Here is a 26,634-nt window from a genome sequence, read left to right on the forward strand (position 1 = left end):
AGCGGTAAAGTTTTTAATTCCAAGATTTTATTTTAATTCTATTTACCATCTTATTATTATTGTTTTAATTGTGTACTACTACTATGTTTGATTAGCCTAGCTTGACCAGCTCAAAATGGTAAAAAAAAATAAGAAAAAGTTTGAGGTTTGTTCTATGGCTTAAAGAGAGGGATGGGTGCCACCGGGCTGTACTTACCCAAGACACACTACAGGAAATGACCATAGTGGTTAAGGGACCCAACTAAACTATGTTACTATAAAAACTATACTAAATTTAAAAAAAACACTTCAAATGATTAAAATTAGCTTATATTGGAGACAGTATTTTTTCATTTTTAAGTTTTTAAATTATTACTATTGTTCTTTCTTCGCCAATTATATGACTAGCCTAGCCACGAATACTAAAAAAAACCTTGAAATGATAAAAATGAGTTAATATTCACAATTGCTGATAGAAATATTTCATTTCTCAACTTATTATAAATGACTTTTTTTTTCTCAATGTCCAAATTTGTTTTACTAGCTGTGCTTAATTCGAACCGAATGCTAAAAAGTAACTTTCTTATTAAAACAAATGAAATAAATTAATTGAGTATAATATACTACATATCAGATAATTATTTTTTTAATATATAGTTTTTTTGGTTATATGTTTGGCTAGTTCCAAATGCGGAAAAAAAAATAGTGTTTATATTTTGCTAAACCATAACCCAAAAATAAAATAATTGACCAAAATATTATGCATACCAAACAATTTTGTCAAGAACCGAAACAGGAGGAGGACCCAGAAGCGTAACGTTTCTCACATGAGCTTTATTTTACGGGAAATGGGGCAGTCATGCACGTTAACCCAAATGCCAGTGATTCGGCGATTGTTGGGCAAAAGACGTAATGACAGGAAGCCAAATGCCAACGAGATCGATACCAATTGCACGAGCAGATAGATATCGGACAGATTGGGTCGATACCGGACAGGACAGGACAGACAGGATTGATATCAGGCACTGGAGACTGGAGTCCGATAACAAACAGGACGAGATAGACGTAAACGCTACCAGACACTAGAGATCGATAACAAACAGAGCAAAATAGCCGGGAACGAAACTGGAGATCGATATTAAACAGGACAAAAATAGACGGCACAGGCAGGAAAACCGTACAGAGTCGAAAAACAGGTCTTGCGGGTGCAGAGGTTCATTGATGAACTGACAAAGGATGAGTGAGAGCACTGAGCTTAAATAGGAGGGAAGCCAATCAGTCAACAAGCCACAGCTGGCGGCAAACGGGCGGGGCCTTTTGGGCGCCATGGGCAACCGTGACAAATTGTGTTCATTTAAAATAGTTTGTTGTTATTTTAATAGTAAAGAAAAAAAAAACTAAAATAAGCAACATTTCCTTACGTTGAAGTAAGAACAATTTTCAAAACATATAACGAGAAACATTTTTCGACAATTTCCAATTTTTTGTTTTCTTTTTGTTTTTAAATCCACACTAACAAAACTTCAAACTACATGTAAAGATTGATTGTCTTTGGTATTGTGGTGTGATCCAAAATGACAAATTAAAATAGTGTGATAATGAGATCAAATCTATGCCTTTTCGTATGTCATCCACATCACTGGTGGTCTAGTGGTTAGGATTCAACACTCTAGCCGCCATGATCCAGGTCTGCCTACCGTTATAATTAATAATTTGCAGGTATGGTCGGCCATATTTTCCGGCTGATCATTTTTTGCACAAATTCTGTTTTATACTACCTTGTGTTCAGGGTTGGGTAGGGTTACTTTAACTGGATTACTTTCAATTACTTTTGGATTACTCCAATACCAAATATCCTAAATATGAATAAAATGACTAAATTTTGTGCAGGCTTGGGGAGTAACGGAACACATGGAACGGCAAAAATGATGTTGGCAAGCCGTTTGGATTTATTTTCATTTAGTTTCTGCTGCATTTTATTAGTTTTACCGGAGATCAAAGAGATCAAAGCCAGGAGAGAAAGCTTACCACGTGTTGTGAGTCATCATTTTATTCATATTTAGTTTCTTTTGTCTTTTATTAGCATATTTGCTATTGGAGTAATCCAAAAGTAATTGAAAGTAATCCAGTTAAAGTAACCCTACCCAACCCTGCTTGTTTTCAACACTCAGCAAAACTTTGAGTTCTTTCTCAGGTAAAAAAATGCTTTTTAAACAAAGTGATACGGTAATTACATCCACATACTCAAACCATGCTAATGCTAAAGATTTGTGGGTTTTTCTTTGCGCTTATGTTAGCCTGGTGGGAATTTCAGTTCATTTAAAAGCGTTTCAGGTGGTCTCGGTAATGTTCTCATTTGAAACAAACCCTCGTTCATTTTCCCCCCAAAAAACAAGCACATTGAAACAATACCTTCTTAATTAGCTTCCAAACAGCTTGCGTCGGATGGTGCCGAACAACCTGCGTCGTGTTTTTAGGCGATTGTCAGCCGCAGGGCTTATTTTACGCATAAATTAAAAAGCGAGAGAAACACGATATACTTAGAGGAAATCGGCGATAGCCAATTAGAGCGACTCTCTCCCGGCGGGTCGCTTGCTAGCAGCGTCGCCTAGCTAATGAAGTTTTAAACTCTCAAACAAACATGTCTGATTCTTGGTGGGGTTTCAAACCAACAAAGAAACTGCTTCGGAGCTCCGCCGCGGTAGTTTGGTAGCGGAGCTGCCGCCGCACATTCATATATTCATGCCTGTGGTGGCGCCGTCCACTCGTTTGCTGCCCTAGACTGTTAGCGGATACTGCTAAAAGAGAAGCATACGAGTACACAGGCATAGGAGGGATGCCAATGGTAGATCCAAAGTATACAGGAGGTTCCAAAAGTCTCGGGCAAATTTGAAGTCCCCGTATCTTCTTAACCATGATTGGTAGTAAGAAAAAGGTTGTGCAGGGTTGGGTAGGGTACTTTAACTTGATTACTTTCAATTACTTTTGGATTACTCCAATACCAAATATTTTAATAAAAGACTAAAAAACTAAATATGAATAAAATGACTATATTTGAGATGTACCTCGACATGCCGGAAAACTGGTAAATGGATAAATTAAGTGAGAAACATTCTGGTGACTTCGTTTTCTGACATGATGAGGCGCCACCACACGGGAGCCTTAGGGTGTTGAAGAAAACAGGTCGAGAAATTGTCTCATACGTGTTCAAAGAATGCAGGAATCAAATGACGTCAGAGGGAGCTCTCTTATTAATGATACCACAAACTCCGCGAATCTCAGATATGCGTGGGTCTTTATAGTTTCAACTCAGCATGTGGAAACGGTTTGGCCCCGTCCCGGTTTAGCCCGTCCCGCGTACATGCCACGTGAAAGGGGGTTTCGTAACTTCTTCGGAAATGTTTTCCCCTCAGTTTTCTCAGTATCTCTTGGCAGGTCAAACGCTTCCCGTAAGGAGGATTGTTTATACTAATTCTTCTGCCAAGACTTTCCCGAAATGTAGGCAAGTTTTTTTAACAGATGTCAGCACGTTTCTATTCCACAACAAGGGTTGGAAAAAAAAATAACACTCCATGTAAAAATTGAGATTAGGCTTCCTGAATTTACCAGTTGTGATTTTCTATCCTTAATCGTTTTCAAGATATTCAATATCAAAATGTACTCGAGCGTTTTGGAACACTCTGTACAGCATTCCCTTGGTTTTCTGCGGTTAATCTATTCCATAACCAGCCGTATTAAGTGAATGTCCACGAATTAGGAGCAACATTCATGTTGTATACCGTAACACAAGGAATCTGTTAAATTGTGGCCAATACTGCACACGCTCAGTTTCCCTAATCTGGGATTTTTTTGATGCCACAAAGCAATCTGGGACATGTAGTACAGAGAAGATAAATGTAAACTCTGGGTTACTCCTTTAACAAAAGAGTCTCATGTGTTTGGTTGATTTCTTCAGATTTTACTACAGTTGTATCCATCCATATGTAATGTTAGTCTAGCCACATACAGCGGCTTAGCTAAGAAGTTTTTTGTGTGTTGTTTTCCAGTAGTCGATTCATTCCTTGAACAAGACTCAAACAGGTATATTTTTCTATTTAATTCTGAAGACATAAACACAAACTTCACGGGAATGGTATTTAAATAACATTATTATGAAAAAAATAAAATTAAAAATAAACATATTAATTTGGTTTTGTATTCAGAGGCCTGCACCAGATTTTTGGGGGAAATTTACAGTAAACTGGACTATATATACTGTAATCTTTCGCTACTCAGCGCTTCGTACTTTGCAACCGTTATGCATCGCGGATGGAAAAATATTCGGTGATCTGTTATCTCCCATTGCATATTGGGGATGGTAGAGCGCTTTCTTTTCGGGCCTCGATGCTCTTCCGCCTACAATGAATTGCACTGTTAACCCCAATCGAATATTCCTACGAACAGTGACTCTCCTTGAAATGCAGGCCGCCCTATCCCACTTAAAAAATAGGCACTCCGGGTTCCGGAATCCATTATCGCCGGTTGACTATTGCTGAGAGCAGGGGCTCAGTTCGGACCGCTAAAGCATGTCATTGCGACAAGCCTAAAATGAACTGCACTGTTTTGGCCGCAAACAATTTTTCCCATTCGACCAACGGCGAGAGTGGGGCCAAAGAGGGACAGTTTTTGTGATGCATGGCGGCTCTTTTTTTCCTCATATCCTTCCGCCTAAAATGAACAGCACCCGTGCAACCACGATCCATTATCCCCGGGCCCTTTGTGAAGATTCGTATAGTGGCGGAGATTCTGGTCTAACCGCCATAAACGAGGGATTACAGTAAATGTTTATGCAAGATTTCTTCTCGCAAATGTACTCATGTATTTATTTCTTCTTCTTGGCCTACTCCTTGTTTTTATTTTAGTATGGCTCTTTTATTTTGAAGTGCTTTTTCAAAAAGCGATTTTTATTTTTTTTGATTTATGTCTTTTTTCTGATATAATCAATTCAAATGAGGAAAAATGTATGTTGAACAAGTTGGGTCTAAAATTGTACAGGAATCTTCATTTTGAGAATGGTAGGCATGGATACGTACGGGTCGGGGGGGGGGGGGGGGGTCATTCAGTGGCATAGTGGGATTGTTTTTGGTATTTGTTATGTAGCAAGGTTAAAGAAAAAGGAGTTGCGAGGCTACATGTAAAATGACAAAAAACATAGGGACATTTTTCTTTGCTACAGTGTCAACGTATTTTTCGTCCTCTGTGTTTGTGTCCCCACCAGTGTTCCCTCTAAGCTGCGCGCGTGCGCAATTGCGCACTGCTCGCTCATTCTCAGCGCACAAAAAAATATCTAGCCAGCGCACAAAAATGAGAGCTCAAAATTACTAATTAAGAAGCGACTCAAGTCAAAGTTACAGTGCATGAAAGTAAAAATACACGGGTTCCCCTGACGTTGTGTCCTAAATGCGGTATTTTGAACTCGAGTTACAGTAGAACGAAGTTGAGTAAAGTTAGTAGAGTTTGCAGAGAACCGGCTTCTTTCGGGTCCTAAACGGCTCTTCAGGTTGTTTTTGGTTCTTTAATCCCAACATGACCAAATTTTATGTAAAACTATGTACAAAATGACTTAAAGGAAGGGGGGAATAGAACAAAAAAGAAAAACATACCAAAATGAAAAAGTAGTGAAAAGCTGAGAAAAAAAGAAACTAAAGGAAGAGAAAAAAGAAGGAAAAAAATAGAAAAAAAGCCAGAAAAAAAGAAAGAAAGAAATGTAGGAAAAAGTAAATAGAGAACAAAAAGAAAAAAGTGACAGCTCGGAAAAAATAAACACAATTAAATTTTTTTTTAAAGGAATTTTTAAAAAAGTAGAAAAAAAACCCACGGAAAAAAAAAGGAAAAGTTTGTGTTGCATTCAAATAATTTCCAATTATATCAAGTGAATCTTGTTGCCAACATTGCACCTCCACTAAAAACATGTGATTAAGTACAGTTCTGCATTGCCGGAAACTCAGCCAAATGTAACTCGATGTCAAGTTTTGGACATGTTTGATAATGAATTATCTTGCCACGCTTGGGATTATGGTTGCTCACTGTTGTTTCAAGCGTTGCTCACCGACTTTTTGTGAACGCTCAGACCTGTGGAAAATTACAGGGAACATTGGTCCCCACCCTTATTGTGTTCAATAGAAAAAGAACCCGACTGTGTCATTTTATATGTGTTGTGTTGTGTTCAAAGCCCGCTGTTTTTTCTTAGATCATTAGGCTAGTGCTGGTTGCCAGCGTTAAGGAAACGGAAGCAAGGGTATGAAGCATCTAATTGAAAACGTGTTAACAAAAAACGGTGCCATTTTTAGTCGCTAACGACGAGCGGCTAGCACTTTAAGAGTAAATAAAACGCCGCCATGTGTTTTGCCGTCACTTTACCTCACCAGGGGAAAGATCTGCAGAATTTTGAGTTACCATTGCCACGACTAACGCGCTAGCTAGCTCAAATGTTTTCGGGAAAATAGTTCCCGGCTGCCTCGCTTAGCTCGGATCGTCACCGGGAGACCGAAGGCGTTTGTTTGGCGGGATATTTGTTATAAAGCTGCTGCGCGTGTTCGACATTTTGAATTTTTTTTTCGCGTATTTGTATTCGCAACGTTTGTATCCTTGACAAAGTGGGCGGGGCATAAAAAAGGATGATGCTTACCTCTCGTTCTCACGATGTAACGGAATATAATACAAAAAAAGAAAAAAATAACCACTTTTGTTTTATAAAATGATTTCTGAAGTCAAGCTTGGTCTCTGTGTTGTGTTTTCATTTATACGTGTATGTTTTTATTTAAAGGGAGAAGCTGGAAAAACCAGGATACAGAGGGTATGAGAGGATTTTTTTCACTTTGTATTTCAATAAATAAATAAATAAATCTCCAGTTTTTGTTCCCCTCTTTTCTAGGACCACTGGGCAAAAGCATGACATGTTAAACCAATGGTGTGCACAGAATTACACTAAGTGGTGCTCAGGGTTGGGTAGGGTTACTTTAACTCGATTACTTTCAATTATTTTTATGTTAGTTTTGCCGGAGATCAAAGAGATCAAAGCCAGGAGAGAAAGCTTACCACATGTTGTGAGTCATCATTTTATTCTTATTTAGTTTCTTTTGTCTTTTATTAGCATATTTGGTGTTGGAGTAATCCAAAAGTAATTGAAAGTAATCCAGTTAAAGTAACCCTACCCAACCCTGGTGGTGCTAGAACTCTGCTCTTTCTACTCTCAAACCTGAAAACACGTTTTAGGTTTTAGTTATTGAACTATTTTCTCCAGACAATATTGACAAGAAAAATAATAAATCAACTATTAAGTTAATTATAGATTAAAAAAAAATGTTTTAAATAATGTTCACTGTGTTTTTATCAATGGCAAAAAAAGACAAATATAATTCCAATTATGAGTTAATAAATTCACTAATCAAAGACAAATTATAGTCAATATTTTTGAATACAAAAATTATTAATTATATTTGTTATTTCATACACGATTCAAGTTTGTTTTAAAAAATTGCAAAATAATGTGGGTTTTGTCTGGAGAAGGGTTTTAGCGGTTTGGTTTAATTTTGTCTTAAAACCTTTTTTAAACATTTTTGCTTTTATGGCTTTTGGGTCTAAAAAAGTTCCCAACCGCTAGAATGAATAGATATTTTTTGTTGATTCAGTGTTGTCAAAAGTCACCGCATTCATTTTGAAGTCAAGGCTTTATATTTACCTTTCACCATTGGATAATCGTTAAGGTGTCATGATTACTGATGCGAGGCACCTCTGTAGTCACCTCCTTTGGCGCCAACTGCCTCGGAAGCTGATTGGCTGCCTGTCACTTTTCAAACCCCCGTCTTCCTGTCACCGGTTGTCAGTCCGTCTGCGAACCTCAGCTTACGCTAGACAAGCCTTTCGACCCTTACTCTCTCCTGTTCCGATTCCCTTCTGTTTCCCGGCTCCGACCCAGTTTCTGAACTTGACTACGATTTTTGCTCCCCCGTCCTGGCCACAGATCTGTTTTTTCCCGCTCTTGACACCGCCATCGCTCGCCATGGAAATACCACTTCCGTGTCTGAGCAACCTGCTCCCCGTGACCAGCGATCCCCGGATCGTGGGTACTATCCTTTCCCTTCTTCCCAATAAAACAAAGAGAAACGCATGCAAGTGGGTCCTGTCTTTGTTCTGGTCCTGACATAAAGACGCTTTAACTTTCTAGTTAAAACAAGTTTTTGGACTTTAAAGCAGTTTTAAGTCTTAAACTCCAGAGTTAAAGCTTTGAAGTATTGCAGTTTATTCCTAAAACAGCCTAACTAGCTCGAACCCCTTCCACATTTCATCTCACTCTCGTTTCGTTATAATTTATGATAATTTTGCGGCTGTAATCAATCGTGTCGAAATTCCTCAGCCCCCCCCAAGCTCCCCTTACAAAATCCTCCAGGCGACCCTAAAATAGTCCCACGGGGGTTTTTACTCGTATGTCAGCCTTAGCATGTGGTGGCGAAATGTTAATGGGCTATTCATCGGGTGACTTATAGCTGAGAAGAGCGGCGGCGTGTAAACATCATAAAGAAAATATGTGGCGTTCAGGAAAATAGCGAAAGGGAGCTTGACTAAACGTCGGCTTCTTATCTCCGGAGCGCAGCGTCTCCGAGCGAATAGTCGTGTTATTTGACACACTTTGATGCAGACAACAACAACATGGAGTCGTTTAAGACGCGAGAATACGCATATTTTTTTGAAGGTTTTCTGAACGTGACTGAAGAATTTTTTTCTAGAAATTTTCATGATTACTGATGCCAGGCACCTGTGCCTGCTCCTTTGGCGACAACAGCCTCGGACTCTGATTGGCTCTCTGTACCTATTTAAATCTACTCCTATATGTCCCCTGTTGTCAGTCCGTCTGCGAACCTCAGTTAACACTAGGCAAGCCTTTTTCGACCCTGACTCCCACCTGTTTTTGCTCCTGTCTGTCCCCCGGCTTCGACCTCTTTTTGTCTACTTTCCTTTCCTGGCTTACAACTCGTTCCCGACCCCGACTACGTTTTTGCTCTCCAGTCCCGGCTACTGACCTGTTTTCCGTTCCTGACACCGCCATCGCCCGCCACGGAAGATCTACTTCCGCGTTCAGAGCGACCTGCTTCCCGCGTCCAGCAATCACCGGAACGTGGGCGCAACCCTTTCTCTTTCTTCCAATACAAATTTGAGAAACGCAACGCAAGTGGGTCCTGTTTCCGTTCCGGTTTTGACAGAAACAGGTTCTGCAATTCTTCGCTGCTTCACGCTAAGTATTGTGTGGCCTTAGTGCATAAGGGGTTGAAAAATATTTCACAATCCATCGCATATGGCTGCAAACAGAGCCAACGGAGATTAATTTCGTTAGGATTGGTGGCTTAAAGGTGAACTGCACTTGTGTGGCTGCAACCCATTACCCCTGATTGTATGTATCTGTGAGTAGCGTCGTCATAGCACATTTTTGTTGGGCTTGGTGGCTCTTTTTTTGCCGTGTCGTCCACTCTAAAATGAACTGCACTGTCAAAGTTCATTATCCCAGATCACATATTGCTTTTGTGTGATTTTGTTTCGCCTGGAAGTTATTTTTTTGCCATTTTTTCTACCAAGTATAGTCGCGATCCATGATCCCCAATCCCATTGTTCTTTGAGCGGGAACCGGCAGATGGCACTTTTGTCGGGGGCGCGCCATTCTGGCCCCCCTGAATTGAAATCCCCTGGTTTATCCGCAATCCAATTTCCCCAGTCAACTATTAGTGAGAGTAAGTCGCAGGAGAGCACATTTGGTTCATGCCTGGTGGCTTCTTTTAATTGATTCCACCTAAAAGGAACAGCAATGCTCTGGCCTTGATCAATTATCCCATTTGACTATGAATGTGAGCGGCCAGCAGCACGTTTGTTAAAATATGGGGGTACTTTGGGGATTTTTGCATATCACAGTGTTCAGGTCCCCATTTACCACAATAGATGAAGTGCACTCATGCTGCCGTGATCCATTATCCACAAATTCCATACTGCTGCTACAGGGGACCAGTAAGAGGCACTTTTGCTGGAACTGTATTACTTCCTTTTATACACTGCCCTCATGTGGCTGCGTTCCATTACCCCCAGTTCACTGTTGCTTAGAGGAGTTAAAGGAAAGTTGTATCATTTTTTTAAATATTTTAGCAAATAAACATCTATCTAAAACGATCTATCTATAGATCTAAAACGTGTGTTCCAACCCAATTCCTTGCTAGTACGTGACTCAGCATGTTGATACAGATTCCGTTTTTTGCATTTTTACTGCAAATCTAAATTTTGACCCATCTTTTCGAGGTAAATATGAGATGAAAATCTAATTATATTCCGATGTTGGTAAAAATTCAGAAGAAAAAAATGTTGAATTCATTGTAAACGTTAAAAAAAAAAACACTATACATGTGACCTGGAAGCGGGGTTTGTTGGCAGTCTACAGAGAGAGCTGCTAACGGTAAGACACATCTTTTGGTGCTCCACAAAAGAAGTTAATTTTAAACATTATAACCACAGCTGACAAATATCTCAACATGCACAGTAATGTGATTGATGTTGTCAAGCTGTTTGGATTTATTTCCGTTTTGTTTCTGTTTTACTCAAATGTGAATTCCCCTTGTAGGGATCAAAGAGATCAAAGCCAGCAGAAAAGCTAATGTTGTGACTCATTTCATCTGCAGGTAAATTGTATCCGTTTTTTTATACTCATTATTGTTCTTATTTCTATTTTCTCATATATATTAAAAAGGATGATGTTGGTTAAAATTCAGACTAAAGAAAAATATTTTGAATTCATTGTAAACGTTAAAAATCCACTATACGATCTCTTGTTAAAAGTATCTTGTTAAAATGGATGTAAAAATGTATTGTGATATTCTAAAATGTATTTTATGTAAATAGAAAAGAAAGCTCTTTGATATGCTTTGGGCAGTCTACAGATATGCTAATTAGATCAAAGAGATCAAAGCCAGCAGAAAAGCTAATGTTGTGACTCATTTCATCTGCAGTAACTGTAATAAAAACCTCATCATCCAGTCCAGCGTGAATGTGATCTTAAAAGTAAACCGCGGTTACATATGAACAGATGTAAGCTATTTTGTCCTGTGATCTGCTACAGCCGTCCCTAATTCATTTGTGCCCAGAATTTTTTACAAATAAAACCTTAGGAGGAACTAGCCTGCCTTCATTTTGAAAACCTACCTTCTTGCCACCCAGAATCAAATGAACAAGTGGAATAAGAAAAAGTCGATTTCCAACAGGATATTCTAGGCCGGCCAATGTTACTCCCATTTGGGAATGGACCCAACCCTGGGAGACTCAAACTTGTCAAACTTGAGTGAAAAAAAACAAAACAAAAAACAGGCCTTCGCCCTTCACGCTTCCCCCGGCAGCCATCACTCTTCGTCCTCCTCGCCATTTGATTCACTCGGCTGACCAAAGCTTGGTTTTTGACGTCCGAGCCTCCATTTTGGACAAGCCGGCGAGAACGAAAGCTCAAATAGAGACGATGTGGAAGGCAGGGTTGACAGGTTTGGAATTTTTTTGTTCATTTTGAATTATTTTTGATCTTGGAAAATGTCAAAGAGCGAGTGAAGTGAAAAGACTGTTCTGAGTGACACAACTTTATTTCTGATACTAAACGCTCGCATCTGTTTGTGGTTTTTAACCTCAAAATACCCTCTAGATTCTAGAGTCTAGAATGACTATGTCTATGTGCATTCAATAATCCGATTGGAAACAAACTATTAACGGTATTATGATTATATATACCAATATGTCAACGTAAAGTCAAAGTGTTATTGCTATTGTATAGTGACTTGTTTACCTGACTGCCCATTTTGCACATCTGGTTAGCTGCTCCTCTTGCACTCTTTGCACTACTGTATAAGACTATACAAAGCTATAATTATTTAGCATATTATTAGTACTTCAATACTCTAACTCAGTACAACATTTATTTATATCTGTACATTCAAGGGAACTGTGCGGGGCCGGATGTATCGACATTTCGTTCTGTATACACGTGTACAAGAATGACAATAAAGTATATCTGAATCTGAATCTAAAGAACCGCGCAAGAAGGTTTTCTTGATACATTATTGTATCAAACCCCATGAATTGCGTAGTGTTTTATTACTGTACATTACTTTACCTTAAAAGATGCTGTTCGCAACTTTAAATGTTGGTACTGTAGAGCAAATAAGCCCAGCACAAAAATGACTTTCACATTCTTTGTTTCAAATAACTCAGAACTTTGCAATGGATGGAATGACTGTGTCTTCTTTTGGACAGTTTCCGGATGTTCCAATTCACCATAATGAAACCTGATAACTTGAAGTCCCAGCAATCATCGGGCAGTGGGCAGGAGACACACACATTAGCAACTACGGTAAATTCCGCACTATAAGCCGCTACTTTTTTCCCAAACGTTCAACCAACCCTGCGGCTTATTCAGTGATGCGGCCAATTTGTGTCATTTTTTCTAACGGCGCTCGAGTACAAAAGGTAAGATTTAGACCGGTGGAATATATGCGCCGAGGAAGACTGCAACTTCTTGACTTGTGCATAAATTAAATCATTGTGAACATACCCTCGTCATGCAAAATGCAAAAAGAAAGGCACATAAAAAAAATCCACCATCACCGACGGGTTCCGAAAAGCCAGTCTGCTGCGTGACGGAGAGGAGGGCACAGAATCAGGAGTGGATGAGAGTTCCAGCGAGTGAGGCTGCGGGAGCGTAGGAAAACGTCTATATGACAAAGTTTCTTTCCGACACTGAGGAAGACGACTTTGATGGCTTCAGTTCTAAGGAGGAAGATGAGGACGGTTTACTGTGATTTTTACAAGTACGGTATGTTTTTTTAACAGACCCGTTGACTGTGTTGCGAGCGTGTTGCTAGCGTGTTGCTACCCTTAACTGCCCTGTCACAGGCACTGTTTGGGATGAAAGTTATATTATTATTATCAAAGCTTTGAAAACCTTACCGGTGTACCGTCTTTCTTTGTAAATATGTGTAACCATGTATAATAGATAGATAGATAGATAGATAGATAGATAGATACTTTATTCATCCCCGAAGGGAAATTCACTTTTCCAGCAGCATCCCTAAGCTGAGAACAATCGAAAATAACTGAGAACATACTTGCAACTGTATATTTTTTTAATTATATTTTTTTAGAGACTTATTCTGATATGTTTTGCACAGGCGAATGAAAAAGAAAGAGGCGAAACAAACGGGGGGTGACGGGAAGTGGGGTAAAGGTGAGACCTGTTTGAGGACGCGGCGGACAATAGCGGATATATATTTTTCCCACCCTTACCTTTGGAAATATACACTTTTTTCCTTGGATTACTTTCAACGGGACCCGGACTCTGCAGGTCTCCATCAAACCTTAAGTACCGGTATCATTTTCTGTTCATTTTGCCGGCTGTGATTTTTGGACTGTGTACTTTAGTGAAGGACATTCAGTTTCAATCGCGGGACTTAAAGTCGGGTTTGGGTTAATTTTGTGTTTGTGTTACATTTTATTAATGTGGGCGCATGCGGCTTATATGCAGGTGCGGCTTGTGTAAGTACAAAATCGGTTTTCCTCTTAAAATGTGGTGAGTGCGGCTTATAATCAGGTGCGCTCTATAGTCCGGAATTTGCGGTAGCTTTGCTTCAGAGGCTGACATCACAGAAACTGTCTTTAGCTGTATTAGCATCAGCTACTAGCCATAACAGCTAACATTAGCATCTAGCTTCACTAAGTCTGCTTCTCCACTAGGTTATTTTTTTGTTAATTTGTCATAAATGCGTTTTTGCAATGCAAACACCTTTTTCCCCCAAAAATGTTAATCGAAATGAGAAAAAATAAAATGTAATAATAAATTGGCAAATTTCATGTTTGTTATGGTTGAATATAAAAAAAATCTCATAAAATCAACATTTCTTTAACTGAAACAAGTGACAGACCATCCGAAATGTTACAAGCGCTAAAAATAGAAGCATGAGTAAGATCAATCCTTGCCTTTTTTCATGCTCTGTTAGCAACATGGCTGGAAAATGTACAGCTGAGTCACCCCCCTGAGACCACATCGGGTGCCTATTTGCTCACAGCATGCAAGAATAGACCACCGGTAAAGAAAAATAAGCACTATTGAGTGCTGAAAATGAAAAAAAAAATGGCGGTAATTGAGTAAGGGCCCTCCTGGTTTCAGACGTCCGAATAAAAGCATCATTTTTGTCTTTTTTAGAATAGCGAAAGAATTTAAAAGCTTCTTGAAAGTTTCTCCGCTCGTTGGTCCCGGCGGGGAAAAAACAAGGACGAAAAAACACTCAAACGCTCTTCTGCGACAGAGGAGCATTAAAAGGACCACACAAACTCCGTACGACAAAATATACACAAACGCACGAATAGTCATAAAAAATTCAAGCGATCGACTGCGGCCTTTTGCCATTTGGTCAAAAAAACAGTCAGCTGCATCATGTAGCTGCGATCTATTATCTCCGATGGCATATCGCTTTAAGCACGGCCGGGATCCATTATCCCCACTCGCGTTTTGCTGCGAGCGAAGACTGCCCGGAGACAATTTTGTCAGGTGGCCTGCTGTTCAGACCCATCTAAAATGCAATGCACTGCTTTGGTCGAAATCCATTATACCCGATCACATATTTCTGCAAGCACGGGCCAGCAGAGTGCATTTTTGGGGACTGAACTCATGCGGCTGCAATCCATTATCTCCAATCCCATATTGCTTCCAAGCAAGATCCACCTGAGCCAATTTTGTCCTGAGGCATACTAATCCGCTTAAAATGAAATGCACTGTTTTGGCTGCAATCCATTGTGCCCAATCATATATTGCTACGGACATGGAACAGCATAATGCACTTTTGTCATGCTTGTACCATCGCGACCGGCGTCCATTATCCCCAATCCCATATTACTGCGATCGGTGACTGGCAAAAGGCAGTTCTGTTGGGAGGAGTGCTGTTCTGGCCCGCCCAAAATTAAATGCACAGCTTTCGCCGTGATCCATTATCCTCAGTCGATTATTGCAGAGGGACAACAGGGAACGTTTTTGTCAATGTCATGTGAGGTGGCTCTTTTTTCTGGACGGTCCAAAGTAAAATAAACAGGCACAGTCCATTATCCCTGGCTGAATCACTACGAGTGAGGATCTTGCTGCATCTTCAATTTAGGGATTTTGACTGAGTATTTGGACATAAAAGTAAAAGCTGAAGAGAGCAGTTCTGTTGAAGACTTTTATTAAAAAGAAATCAAATATGAAATAAACAGGATATGCTGGGCTAGTGACCAGGACAAAACCATCCCTAATACAAGCATGGAAAAATGGTTGACCACTGCTTTTATAGGAAAGGGATTTGCAAAAGTCCAACTTTTGAAAAATGTGAAAAATGTAATTTACTGGGAAGAGATTTTCCGGTAAGTAAGGGAATCCTTCTCAAGAGACCTCAGAACAGACTCATCAGAACACCACTTAGAAACAATGCTAGGGAAGTACTGAATGAAAGGATACATTGAAACATCAAGAAGGAAATACCCTGTTCAAATATGTAGATAAACATAAAGCACATTCATAACAACTACATTAATAATGTGATTACCAAAGTAATGATGTGATGATTAAATAAAATAAATAAAGATCAAAGGCAGCACGGCGGCGCAGTGGTTAGCGCTTGTGCGGCACAGTTCAAGTCATGGGAACCTGTCGTGGGTTCAAATCCAGCTCCAGACTTCCTGTGCGGAGTTTGTATGTTCTCCCCGTGCTTGTGTGGGTTTCCTCCGGGCACTCCGGTTTCCTCCCACATTCCAAAAACATGCATTTCAGGTGAATTGGCCGGTCCAAATTGTCCTTAGGTGTGAATGAGCGAGTGAGTTGTCTGTCCCTGTGTGCCCTGCGATTGGCTGGCAACCAGTTCAGGGTGTCCCCTGCCCACTGCCCGGAGATGGCTGGGATGGGCTCCAGCCCCCCCGCGACCCTAATGAGGATAAGCGGTACGGCTAATGAGATGAGATGAGATGAATAAAGATCAAAAATCTGTGCAATAATGGCAACATATATAGCGACACGTAATTTTTCTTCTTCGTCTTTGTTTTTGTTTTAGCGCATCAGTCGACCGAATGGAGGCCGGAGAGTAAATTGGAGAGGAAACCGGAAACGTATTAAATGAGGGAAGAAGAGATGCTGTTCATTTTAAGTTTTTATTTTGAAGGGGAGTTGCAAACAGGAAGTGACGTCACATTGGGAGACATATTGGTTGAGAATTGAAATCTTCTCATTAGCACATGGCATCATCAACAGCCATCTGCTTCAGCCCCATCGTATGTAAGTTTCCGAAGTAACTCTTTTATGCATGAATATTTTTTGTGTGTTTTACTGATATTTCTAATAGTTTCTTGGGTTTTGTTGATTGATTGTGACTCACTGTTGCACTATTTTTATTGTATGCATCAGTTTTACTCTGTTTTGGAATAAAGCGGAGCTTGGAAGCTAATCACAACGCTACAACTTTTTCTAAAAGAAGTTAAGATGCTGTTAACTTGTACCACAATCACTTAAGGGAGTAGATCCTACTAGCATACCTTTTCATGGTATTGTAATATTTTGAGATAGGATATTAAGCAATACCAAAATACTAAAGGTTTGGTAATATTTCAGTCAATTGATATAGAATCCAGAATGTATGACATATGTTTTTAACTGCATTGCAGATAACAAAGTACTTTCACAATATTCTAGTTTTCTGAGACAATTGTGTACAATATGTTCTTGCTAGGGCAGATCGATGGCGCAGTGGTTGGCACGTGTGCAACACAGTTCTGAAGTCATGAGATCAAGCCTCCTGTGTGGAGTTTGCATGTTTTTCCCGTGCTTTCGTGGGTTTCCTTTGGGCACTCCGGTTTCCTCCCACATTCCAAAAACACGCATGTCAGGTTAAATGGCCGGTCCAAATTGTCCCTAGGTGTGAATGAGCGAGTGAATACTCCGTCCCTGTGAATTGACTGGCTGGCAACCAGTTCAGGGTGTCCCCTGCCCACTGCCCGAGGATGGCTGGGATGGGCTCCAGCACCCCCGTGACCCTACTGAGGATAACCAGTCCAGATAATGGATGGATGGATGTTCTTGCTATATATAGGGCTGTGGTCTAAATTTTGTTAATCCTGTTTTACAATCATTTTAAGCACAATCAGATTAAATGTTACCTTTTCTAAAGTGTAATAAATAATCATTACATTCTGCTGTACATAAACCATCTTTCCCAAAGAAAATTGGGAGTTTTTTTTTTTTCTATTTTTAGACATAAAGTTGTTATCATTCATAAACTATTTTTCGGACATTAGTTAAAATGTTTGTTGTGAAAAGACAAAAAAAAAAAATCTGCTCCTCTTCAAAAAAAACAACTAAAAATAAGAAATAAATAGATGCATAATCAATAAAACGTGTTAAATTGGCAAATTTATTTTCATTTTAGTGCATGTTTTCCCATAAAATACAAAAATAGTTTATCAGGTATTTTTTTTTATATTTTGGGTAAAACAACGCAGATACCCTGAAATAAAATAACAAAATGTCAAATTGATATATATTTAAAAAAAATCTACATTTAATGTTTTCTGGTAAAAATAGAATATGCTACAATAAAATACTTTTTGCTCAATGTTATTTTTTTTTTTGTAAAAATAAGACATTTATTGTAAATTTGTATTTTTACACAAACACCCCAAAACATTATTCAATAAAACAATGGATTCATTGGCATTTCTTTCTGATTTTAAGGATATTTTTGTCGTAAAATTTAGTAATTGATTCACAGAAAATGATGAGGGGGGGGTGAGGGTCAAACAGAGTTGCCGGACACAACCGAATGTTTGATCTTACATTACACATAGTCCAGCGTTTTTCCGAATTGCTCAGTCCACAATTGAATGGATTTGGGAGTACAGTCCATAAACATGCCCGATTAGAGTCACCGTCGACGATAAAGCTCCGTTGGGGTGTGCAAGCTGCTGTTTAGCAGCGGGCAGGAGATTTAGCGCTATGCTAACGTTAGCATCCGGTGAATAATAATAATAATAATAATTTCCTTGTATTGTCATTCTGTGTAACAATGTACACAGAACGAAATGTCGATTGCACCTGACCCGTTGTAGCGAGCCGATGCAGCCGCAGCCAACAGAGGGCGCCGCCGACCACTTTTTAAGTCTTAGGAATGACTCGGCCGGGGCGCGAACCACCGACCTCCCAGTGTTAGCGGTGGAAAGTATACAGCAAACACAAAGACCACAGTTAACTCTCCCGGTACATAGCTAGAAACTCCATATCGAGTGAGCAGTGTGTGTCAATGGTTCGGCTATTATTGTAGCGCGTAGTCTCCAACCCCTGTTTTTACCGGAGTCTTCGTCTCGTTCGAGCCGGTGATGTAATGCGGCGTCGGGAAAGCCAAGACTCCCTGATGGCAAAAAAAAGTCCTCCAATTCCGGACGTTGTTGGTGGCGATCCGCAGCTCAATTCACTCATTGTGGACGATGGATCTGGCGTTGGTTGAACATGCTTGGGAGCGCTGGTCTGTGTGGTCGCCTTCTTAGCTCAGCCTTTGCTCCGTCGTTGTCATTGTCGGCAGGCGGCAAATCTTCCAGGGAGATCCGGTGGTCTCTGTATATCCCTCGGTATGTAGTGGATATTATTGTAAATGCGAAGGGAGTCGAAGGGAAAATAAGAGGGATCAAGGGACACTGAAAAACAAAAGACGAACTGGAGCCCGAGCCGCAGCGTCTGCACAACGCGCCGCCAACCTCACCTAATCCGAAATTTAAATCCGGGCAAGGAAAAACCTCAGCATGGGGAAAATGAAGAGACCTTATTGATTTCTGGGGACTATTTAATTAGTTATGATCAATGTTCCCTGTAATTTTCCAGGGGGCTGAGCGTTCACACAAAGTAGGTGAACAACGCTTGAAACAACAGCGAGCAACCGCAATCCCAAGTGTGGCAACTGAGTCATTATCAAACATGTCCAAAACTTGACATCAAGTTACATTTTGCTGAGTTTCCGGCAATGCAAAAATTTTCACTTTTGAATGAATTGACTAATGTATTATTGCAAAGGTTGTACGGCCTACAAACGTCATTTGTTTTTACAACCATTTTTTCGCAAGATTTCCATTTCTTTTTTTCCTAGTATCTTTTGTCGCATGATATTAACATTTTTGGGGGCTTATTTAGTCGGTTGCAGGATACACAACTGTATTTAATCAAATTTTTTGACTTGGTATAATTAGAAATTATTTGAATGCAGCACAAACTTTTTCTTCTTTTTCCCTGTTTTTTTTAAATTGCTTTAAAAAAATCTAATTGTGTTTATTTTTACCTAGCTGTTACTTTTTTCTTTTTGTTCTCTATCTACTTTTTTCCTTTGTTTCTTTCTTTTCTTTTTTTCTGAATTTTTCCTTCTTTTTCTCTTCCTTTTGTTTTTTTTCTCAGCTTTTCACTATATTTTCATTTTGGTATTTTTTTTTCTTTTTTGTTCTATTGGATTGGTCTCTCAGGAAACGTCCTCTTATGGTTCAGATCCTACCTCTCAGATAGGACACACTGCGTTAAATATGGCGAATTGACATCCAAGCCATTTAGTGTTACCTGTGGTGTTCCGCAGGGTTCAGTGCTTGGCCCCCTTCTCTTCAGCATTTATATGCTTCCACTAGGTGATATTCTTCGCAAGTATAATATCAGTTTCCATTGCTACGCAGATGACACTCAACTCTATCTTCCGATGGAGGAATCTGCCACACTAAACTGTGGAAATTTGGAGGCCTGCCTCACTGAGATAAAAGAGTGGATGTCACTCAATTTCCTGCGTCTTAACTCTGAAAAGACTGAAATGTTAGTTATTGGCCCATCTAAGTCCCGTGACTTAGAATATTCCCCCCTTCCTTTAAGTCATTTTGTGCATAGTTTTACATAATATTTGGTCATGTTGGGATTAAAGAAGCAAAAACAACCTGAAGAGCCGTTTAGGACCCGAAAGAGCCGGTTCCTTTTAGTGAGCCGATCCGAAGAAGCCGGTTCTCGACCAACTCTACTAACTTTATTCAACCTCGTTATACTTCTACTCGACTTCAAAATACCGCATTTAGGACACAACGTCAGGGGAACCCGTGTATTTTTACCTTCATGCACTGTAACTTTGACTTAAGTCGCTTCTTAATTAGTATTTTTGAGCCCTCATTTTTGTGCGCTGGCTAGATTTTCTTGTGCGCTGAGAATGAGCGAGCAGTGCGCAATTGCGAACACGCGCAGCTTAGAGGGAACACTGGTCATGATTCAATCGGTTTATTGCTTGTCTGCAAACATACCCTAAGATTGCAATACCACTGAATTTGTCGATATTGTTGTAAATGCTATCGGATCTCTTACCTGTGGGTCTCAATGAATTGGACGAGTCGCCACTTTGACAACTCTTTGCAAAGCCACAGATGGTGCCCCCACGAGCCGGCGACCCTCCAGGGGAACCCGGTGAGGAGGGGAGAGTTCGCAAACGTTCACCCCGAGGAATAACAGAAGGGACATTGGCCTCAAGGCGACAAAGTGGAAAGAAAGGAGAGGAGCAACCACCTGCTTCTCAGAAGTACAAGTTCCCCATAATCTCTTGTTAATAAGGACCAGAATCCCCAGCAACATGTACAAATCTGCAAATTAACACCCTCACATTTTAAAAATGTGCTCTGCCTCCTCCTGCTCGCAGTAAAGATTGACTGGGGAAAAGGGAACGCAGCCGAAACAATGCAGTTCTTTTTAGGCATACGATTATGTCATGCTTTTGCAGCCCAAACCAAAAAGAAGGGCCCTGCCAACTCTTGGTCTCACCAATAGTCAACCGGGGCTAAAGTATGGCAGCACCACAAGCGCACTTCTTTTTAGACACAACAAAACATCCCTGCTTCCATCTACATGTGATGGGGATAATGGCTCGCGGGCATGATCATGCATTTCAATTAAGGCTGTCTTGAACAACACGCCTCATGACAAAAGTGCCTTCTGTCAATATCCACTTGGAGAAATACAGAATTGGCGACAATGGATCACGGCTGCAAGAGTGCACATCATATTAAATGGAAATAATAACAAAACTTCCTTCTGACGGTCCCCGCTTGCAGTAATATGTGATTGGGGAGTGTGGATTGCGGCCACATGAGTGCAGTTTACATTAGACATAAAAAGAGCCGCCATGTACGACAAAAGTGCAATTTATTGTAAGTAAACCTCATAATGGATCACGGCCATGATCACTTCTTTCATTTCAGGCTGTATTCAACAACACGCCTCATGACAAAAGTGCCTCTTGCCAGTATCCACTTGCAGCAATACAGAATTGGGGACAATGGATCACGGCTGCAAGAGTGCACATCATAGGAGATGGAAATAACGGCAAATAAAAGCCAACAATTCCTTCTGACGGTCCCTGCTCGCAACAATATGTGATTGGGGAGTGTGGATTGCAGCCGCATGAGTGCAGTTTACTTTAGACATAAAAAGAGCCGCCATGAACGACAAAAGTGCATTCATGCTGTCTCGGACAACAAGCCTCATGACAAATGTGCCTTCTGCCAGTACCCACTTGCAGCAATACAGAATTGGATATAATGGATCACGGCTGCAAGCGTGCACATCATTTTAGATGGAAATAATGGCAAAAGAGAGACAAAAGGCCTCTGTCGGTCCATGCTTCCATCAATGTGTGATGTGATAACGGATTGCGGCCATGACGATGCATTTCAATTAAGGCTATCTCGAACGACACGCCTCACGACAAAAGTGCCTTCTGTACTTGCCGGAATACAGAATTGCCAATACCCACTTGCAGCAATACCGAATTGGGGACAATGGATCACGGCTGTAAGAGTGCACATCAGATTAGATGGAAATAACGGCAATAAAAAGACTAAACCTCCTTCTGACGGCCCCTGCTCGTAGAAATATGTATTGGGGGGGTATGGAGTGTGGCCGCACGAGTGCAGTTTACTTTAGACGTAAATACCAAAAAAAAGAACCGCCAGGTACGAAAAAAGTGCGACCAAAATGGTTCATTGAAGGTAGAACTAATGAGCGATAATGGATCGTGGAATATTTATAACCTGCGATGCACCAAGGCTTAAGCGCAAAGTAGCAATGGATTAGAGTACTTTCTGTTTAATAAATATTTTATTTTGTGTTTTTTGGTTAGCACATCCATGCCCGCTGCTCTCACTGAGTCATATGTGAACTTTGACTAATAGGCCGAATGACAAGAAGAAGTCACTTAAGTCTGACTCACTTGTGCTTTGGCCCCTCTCTCCTCGCCAAGATGAAATATGTTCACCATCGTCCCTTGCGGAGCTTCCGGTCACCGTCGGTTTCAGGGGCGGTGAGTCGCCCACGATCGCTCGCCTTTCTCTTTGGCTTTTCGTGTCCAGCTCCATAGCAGTGGTCACGTTTCATGAGCTTGCTTATGAGTCACTGCAGAGAGACTTTCATCCTGTCGCTGGCATTTTGCAATCGTCACGGATGTGAAAATGTTGTCTTGTAATCCCTCGTTACTTTGCATTTTGTAATTCATGGCCCCAGTATTGGGTAAAATGAAGATATTGGGGCGGCACAGCCGCTGAGTGGTCAGCACGTCGGTGGCACAGTTCTGAGGTCATTGGATCAAATCAAGCTCCCAGCCTTCCTGTGCAGAGTTTGCATGTTCTCCCCTTGCTTGCGTGGGTTTCCTCACGGCACTCCGGTTTCCTACCACATTCCAAAAACATGCATGGCAGGATAATTTACTTGTCCAAATTGTCCCTAGGTGTGAATGCTGCCCTGAGACTGGCTGGCAACCAGTTCAGGGTGTCCCCTGCCCACCACCCTATGGCTGGGGTGGGCTCCAGCACCAGCATTTCCTTTCATTGGCTTCCCCAATGCGCTCTTCCCACAGGACTGTGAGTTCCAGCATGATCAGGTGTTTTGAAGTCTCAGAGGTGATTATTATGTCTGGTCGGAGCGATGTTGCTGATATGTGCTGAAGGAACCTTAGTTGTTTCCCAATGTCGACATGCAACTGCTAATCAGAAGCAATGTGGAGGAGTCCTGATGTCGTCTGTGCACAAGCCATGGGTTTCTCTCCTGCCTTAATGAAATTCACTGCCTTGGCTTGATGGTGTTTGCCCCTGTTGACTGCTAGGGCAATGCACTCAGCAACTGCTTTCAGAACCTGGTCATGGCGCCAGCGATAGCGACCATCAGCCAGGGCCTTTGGGCAGCTGCTCCAAGAAGCCTCTTCCAGAGCAATGGGGGCAGGCGGGTGTCTTGCTCTTTCCCCACACGTGAAGGTTCGCTGGGCTTGGTAGAACATCGTAAACTGCCTGGACAAGGAACCGGACACAGTGGAAGTCTGCCTGCATAATGCTCTACCAGGTCACTTTGCGCTGCAATGTGTTTTCCCACCTTGTCCATGCTCCCTGCTTCCGGAGTCCAACTGCCCTGCTCACCCGCTCTCCCTCCACACCTGCTCGGACCTCTTTCTGGAGAAGATGGTGTCTATCCTTCCCTTGGGCTTGACTCACTTCAGTAATAGGAAAGAAGCCTAGACCTGCTCTCCCCACTGCCAGGACCCCAACCAGTGTCTTCTGTCTCAGTCGTGACTCTGCCACCTCCACCTCCTTCTGAGCTCTCCACTTCCTTCCTATATTTATATATTGGCTATCTATTACTACAAATACTTGATATGAAAATAATAAAACGTTTTATTCAGACATTTGTTTTTATTTTGCTTTCTCACAATGAAGTATGTGAAAATCTTCTGACTATCAAACACCTGTGAAAGAAGAATCCCCATATAACCAGGGTCGGTTTATTTTGACTATAAGGATGGTGGATCCGACAATCAGATATGATTACCGTAAATTCTGGACTATAAGCCGCTACTTATTTCCCAAATTTTCAACCCTGCGGCCAATTTATGTAATGTTCGAGTATATAAGGTAAGATTTAGACCGGTGGACCGTATGCGCCGAGGAAGACTGCAACTTCTGAGCGTAAACATATCACCATCATACAAATGTCAATGAGAAAGGCTCATGACGAAGCTTTCAAGATGAAAGTAATCGAGCAGTACGATAAAGAAGGAAACAGAGTTGCTATACGCATAGTGTTCCATGTGAGCGTAATGCTGGCGTGTATTGGGACGAGGCAGAATGGAACTTCATTAACATGACAAATTTTCATTCCAATGCTGAGAAAGATAACTTGAATGGCGTCATTTCTGAGTAGGAAGAAGAGGAGGGTTTACCGTCTTTCTTCCATATACCGTACGTGTTTCCTTAACAGGCTTATTTGCTGGTATGCGAGCGTGTTGTTAGTAGCGTGAGGCTACCTGCCAAAGGCACGGTTTAGGATGAAAGTTATATTATTATTATTAGTAGTAAAGCTTTGAAAACTCTCTTGTACCGTCTTTCTTTGTAAATATGTGTAATATGTATTTGCAACTGTATATTTTTGTAATTTATTTATTTGTATTTATTTGAGACACTTATTCTGAACGGGCCAATTAAAAAAGAGGGGCAGAGCAAACGCGGGCTGATGGGAATTCGGGACCGGTAAAGGTGAGTTTTTGTGGACACGGTGGACAAAAGTGTTTTTTTCCTTGGATTGCTATCAACGGGCACCTAGAATCTGCAGGTTTGCATCAAACATTAAGTACCTTTATCATTTTACGTTCATTTTGGGGGCCGTGATGATTACCTTGAAGGACATATAGTTTCAATCGTGGGACTTGAGGTTTGGCTTGGATTAATTTTGTGTTTGGGTTACGTTTTTTGATGTGGTGCATGCGGCTTATATACAGGTGCAGCTTGGGTAAGTACAAAATCGGTTAAATGTGATGGGTGCGGCTTATAATCAGGTGCGCTCTATAGTCCGGAATTTACGGTATGCTGTCTGTAAAATAAAATGATTTTTTTAAAAGCACGACTGACCCCCCTCCCTCCCCCTAGCTGTAACATGAACATGCCACCTCTACAAAATCCAAACCATCCCCCTTTCTTGCCGCATTCCTTTCCCCGTCACGCCTTTCAATCGCCCCCCCCACCCGTGTCTGCGCTAACAGAGTGTGAAGTGCTACCCCCGCCGACCCCCTCTCCGTCCCCCGGGGGCCCGACGTAGCGGTCAAAGGCGACGGACGCTGCGTTGCTGAGGTTGTTATTGCCGGCGTTGCGGACCTCCTCCGAGCTCAAAGTGACAAATAAGGAAAACGTTCCGCTTAGATTTATGACCTACAAGAGGCAGGTGACTAATGCGCCGAGGTCTCTCGGGACGTTTCCATCCTGGCGGCGCTGAGAGATTTTAACCTTTTGAGCCTCCCGAGTTTGCCCTCGCATTAATTCATCCCGCTTCATGTGCGAGTTTTGTTTTTTTTCTTTCGACTTCTAAAAACACGATCGCGAATCCGTCACGACTTGATGGTTCGCGTTTCTATCGTGGATCAAAGTGTAACGTACGTTTCTAATGTTTCGGCGGAGGGGTCGAGCAGAATGCTAACGGTCTTCGGCTGAATTATTCAATGGCCGTGGTTTGGTCAAGAAAAACACACTTTTTAACGCTATTTTTTTTGGGGCTTCATCTATTTTAAATTCTCGGCATGGACGAAAATCGGAGCCTTTGGCTGTTTTATGTGCTATGGCTCAAACAAATGAGGCAGGGTCTTCTGTGAAAATGATTTAAACAAAATGAGTTAGCGCTCCATGATAGAATCCTCGTCAAGTTTTTGATTACCGTATTTTCCGCACTATAAGGCGCACCTAAAACCCTTTATTTTTTTCAAAAACTGACCATGCGCCTTATAATACAGTGCGCCTTATATATGGATCAATATTAAGTCGCAAGGTCTCGCAACAAAGGCAAGCAGCCGCCGACTAGATTTTTCCTCGTAGGCGATGTGGTCCGCGGTGTATGCTGGGATTTATATGCCGGCGTTTCATTTCCCAGCCAATGTGTCAATCATCATTTGAATCAATCACTATTGGCTAAAGTTATTCGGAGGTAAAGGGGGCGGATACTTTTTTATCATTTACAGGCACGCATAGGCTAAAGGGGCGAAACAAAGCCTGCAATTGGCCGAAAAAGATGAATGTGAATAGCATGTTTGGTTGTCTACGGCATAGAGGAAACATGTTTTACTTTTCTGTATTTGTAAATATCTTACTCTCCTGGATTTACTACACTCACGGATATAAGAAGATATTGGCTGCACATTATTATTGAACGCAACGACTTCGGTGAGCTACTCCGGCTATATATTTTCCCAGTATCTTGTTTCAGAGTGATCTCGATGTTTGTGTGATGGGTCTTTTTTTAAATTAAACTCAATTGTGTTTATTGTCATATGCACAGTAAAGTTGCGAGCGAAAAAGAAAATAGAAACTAAGGAATGGTCGGCATTTCTTGAATCCCAAGACTTTAACCTTCCGAATGATATTTGGAACTATGCATTTGAGTGACATCGTACGGACACTGTTTCCGTATATGTCTGAGACACGTATTTGCTTCTTTGCAAGCTTTCGGAATGTTAAGGGGGTAATAAGTTTGACTGAACTATCTGACTGTTTTGTCGACGTTCCCAT

At 41.1% G+C, this 26,634-nt stretch overlaps 1 long non-coding RNA gene across 1 annotated transcript in view; it reads left to right on the forward strand.

The window, feature by feature from the left end:
• The first annotated feature begins 16,231 nt into the window (after positions 1-16,231).
• Positions 16,232-26,634, forward strand: part of LOC148360151 (uncharacterized) — a 33,233-nt gene continuing 22,830 nt past the window's right edge. Inside the window, exon 1 of the long non-coding RNA XR_015851432.1 lies at positions 16,232-16,324. This is a non-coding gene — a long non-coding RNA (uncharacterized LOC148360151). The remainder of the gene's footprint in view (positions 16,325-26,634) is intronic.

Source organism: Urocampus carinirostris, chromosome 9 (assembly GCF_059441175.1).
Source record: "Urocampus carinirostris isolate Australia breed hairy pipefish chromosome 9, RoL_Ucar_1.0, whole genome shotgun sequence".
NCBI classification, from domain to species: domain Eukaryota; kingdom Metazoa; phylum Chordata; class Actinopteri; order Syngnathiformes; family Syngnathidae; genus Urocampus; species Urocampus carinirostris.